The following is a 3,999-nucleotide window of genomic DNA, read 5'->3' on the forward strand; positions in this document are numbered from 1 at the left end:
GAGACAAGTATTTTGAAGGTCTGGCCATGTCAACAAACATTTAGTGTATTCAGCTTTTTCTTTTAACTAAGTTCAAATATACTCCCTGTTTTAGACTATTATTTTAGAATTTTTTAATTTTTTAAGCGTAAAACAAATAAAAGGGCAGATTACTGAAAAAAAAAAATGATACTCTACTATCACATCATTCACTTTAGGTTGGTATATATAGCACAACTCGGTGCGTGTTTTGCATGTTTATGCATATTTTGCATCATCATAAAAATCGTAGACCCCTACTACAGTTTCTTCCCAAATACTTCGTCAACATAAATCGTAAAACTCCTCTAACAATTTCTTCCCAAATGCTTCATCAACATAAATCGTGGGGGTAGAACTCCTCTAGCGATTTACATAAATTTGATCCTTTCACGATTTACATAAATTTATAGAAAATTACATTTTCGTATTCAAATTGAAAAAATTCTATTTCCATAATTTTAGAAATTAAATATTTTATTTTCGTATATTGGCCTTATTATTGTTTTAATTTGAGGTGTGTGTATATATATAATCTCATCGTATTCGTACGTACCACTGATTTTTTTCTCCTTTAATAAGCGAAGGATAAATAAAAAAAAAATATTATAGACTGAATTTTAGCTAAATAATATAATAAGATATCACAAAATTCACATATCTTTTTAAATAACTAATAATTATTAGTATTTAATCTTTCTGTTTTTGATAGCATAGCTTGTTTTTGTTTGGAACGAAGAATGAGATTATAAGAAGAGTCACAAGATAAGTCAACAAAATTATTTGAAAACTTAAATTAAATTTAAAGATATGTTTTGATCTTATTCTCCCACTTCTTTGGTGCCACTGTAGCGTCCCAACCACAAGAGCCAAAACATGTGTGTATATATATTATATATCATCGACTTATACACAAATGTAATACCAAAACTAGAACTTGAATTAATTTCAAGCCACATTACTTCCACAAGGTCGAAGAGTTGGAGAATAAGGGATCAAATTAATTCTAATATTATCCCATTTATGTTCACATATTTCTTTCAATCCCCAACAACTTTGATCATTGAAACAATAATATCCATACACCTTTTTTCCGGTTACAAAAACCAAACAATTTCCATTAACAATTCTAAACCCTTGAACATTAGGATTTTCCTCCTTCAACCCTATTTCTTCAATCCTAACTTCCAAAATCTTTCTCCATTTACTTGACTTTGAATCTATTAAAATCCATATAGTGAAAGAACCTCTCATATATCTAACTAAGCAAAGAGAATGATCCAAGTTCTTCTCTTTTCCCCATTCAAAAATTCTTAGATCACAATTCCGATCAAGAGAAGCCTCTAAGGTATCTTCCGGCAGGTTTACCGTCGTCGATTCGCCGCCAGCCGCGAAATCATAGGCCATTATATATAGTGGAAGATAATGAGAATCCTTCTTAAAAGAAGAAGGACTATTTGAAATAAGAAAGAGTTTTTCTTGAAGATAAACGGAATTATTGAGTCTCATGTTCATTGGACCAACAAAAAAATCATTCTCCATTTTTCTCCATACACCTTCTTTTGACGAATATAATTTAATAATAACATGTTGCCCCCATTCCGGTGTCCCCTCAATCAAAATTATTAAGTAATCATCCAAACAATCCAAACCCTTATTATTCATGCACTTGAAGAAAACATTGGCTTCATGAAAAAGACTTTCAGGTGAAGTGGATGGAGTAGTAATTGGGAGCCATGTTTGTGTTATAGGGTTACATAAACAAAGCTCTTTATTACTATTACTTTGACACAAAATTAAACCATTGCTTGAAGCAAGAATTTGTACCTTCTTCAAGAATTGCAAGGAATTTTTAGGCAGTTGCTCATAGAAATTTGATTCTTCTCCGGTCGGTGGCGATGGCAGCGGTGGTGGCAACAGATGGAATAATTTATCCTTATTGAAGCTGTTGAAAAATATCTCCGGTTGAATGAAGATGCAAGTATCATCTTTTAGAGACATATTTTGTGCATGGCTCATCCTAAAGCTGGCTCCATGAAATTCATCATGAAGAGATTTGCAAAGAAATTGAAACTTGCATATTGATTTTGTTGGAAGAAAAGAGAATATGTGAAGCAATTCATCCTCGCACAAAGATACCATATTTTTTGTTTTCTCTCTTTATTGAAATTATGGAACTTTGGCTAGTAATGAACCCTTGATCTTATAGATATTTTTATATATAGAAGAAAATTTAATTTAAGTGTTGAATATGATAAATTTGTGAAAGAATAGGAAAAGAGTAGATGAAAAAAATTTTATTGATTGTTGATTGATTGAATTGAATTGAAATGTAAACTATGAAGGTAAAACTAAATATATATAGAACATTGTCCTATGAAAGATAAAAGTAAATAAAAATAAGATAAAGATAAGACAAGATAAGATAATAAAGACTAAAATTGTAATTGAATTTATGTATTCTGTTGGGTTAAATTTATGGGTCACGAGACTTCTTTATTATTGTCATGGGCTAAAATGAAAGAGTAGTTTAATAGAATATTAAAAAATTTGGTTTGTTTTCTTTCAAAATCACATTGGATTTCTTTTTGATTTGCTTCTTTGTATTTTTAGATGTTATTTTACGTAAAAAATAAAATTATCTTTTTATAAAATTAGAATATCCCAATTTAAAATTAGAATATATTCTTTCAAAATATGGTTTAAACTTTAAACAAACGATAATAATAAAATATTAATTATTTTGATTGTTAGAAACTTAGAATTTACTTCGTCAATTTATTATAAGTTTATAACTAATTAATTGGGTTCAAAATAATGTATTACTTATCAAATCAACAAAAATTTATTTAAACAGCCGAATAAATTGATACTTGACCAACTCAAATTGGTTTATAAAATTATTATATAGTATGATTTTTGGTCTTTACATATTGCAACTTAAGACATTTCAGAGGTAAGGTCCGAGGTATCATTGGATGGGCTAAGTCACAACTCACAAGCCTATGAGTTCTGATCCAACTCAAAGTTTTTGGATTGACAAAGGCTAATGGATCGGAAACTTTGTACAATACTACAATGTTCAAGTTGGGTTTTGGATTGAAAATTTTGCAATTCATGCAAGACCATGTTTGAGAACTCAGAAAAAATAACTTGTTTTTGAAAAACTGTTTTTTCTTTCAAAAATAAATTATGTTTGGATATAAATATGAAAATAGCTTATAATCGAAAATACTAATTTTAAGCTAAAAAATAATGCTACGTGCACACTAAAATCAGTTACTAAAGTCAGCCACCAGTATAAAATATATGTCAAATATAAATATAAGTTGAAAATAAATTAAATTACACATGTTTATATACACAAATATATTGGTGGCTGATTTTAGTTACTAATTTTAGTGTACGAATAGCATTTCTGAAAAATAATTTATAAGTGAAAATAATATTTTGAAGTTTATGATTATAAGCAAAAGTGCATTGTTTGGAATTCTAATTATTTTTTCAGTTTAACCTCAAGTATCATTTTTTTCTGGAATAAATTAAAAAATACATTATTTTCTAAAAAAATTAAAACGACTTTAATTACCATTATCTGTTTTTTTTTTCATACAGTTCACCTAATGTTTAAATGAACGAACTACACGCTTTACCTCTCAGTTTGTGGAGTAACTGGGCAAATTGTGGTGAACCTACAAAAAAAAAAACTGATAATTAAAATTTAGAATTTTTTTAAAAAATAATTGATTTTTTAAACTTATTCCAAAAAAATCCTTATACTATATAAAATGAATATGGAATAAGTTTGATGTATATTTTTTTTTTCCTGAAATGTAATTTATTATATATAACCTAAACAATATATTTTTGCTATTTTGAATATTCAAATCCAAAACCTAGTTAGAAGGGTAGATATTTACTATTTTAATTAACTTCATATTTATTATTATTATTATTATAAATATTTAATTTATAAGAAAA

The sequence above is a fragment of the Arachis ipaensis genome, chromosome B06 (assembly GCF_000816755.2).
Source record: "Arachis ipaensis cultivar K30076 chromosome B06, Araip1.1, whole genome shotgun sequence".
NCBI lineage: Eukaryota > Viridiplantae > Streptophyta > Magnoliopsida > Fabales > Fabaceae > Arachis > Arachis ipaensis.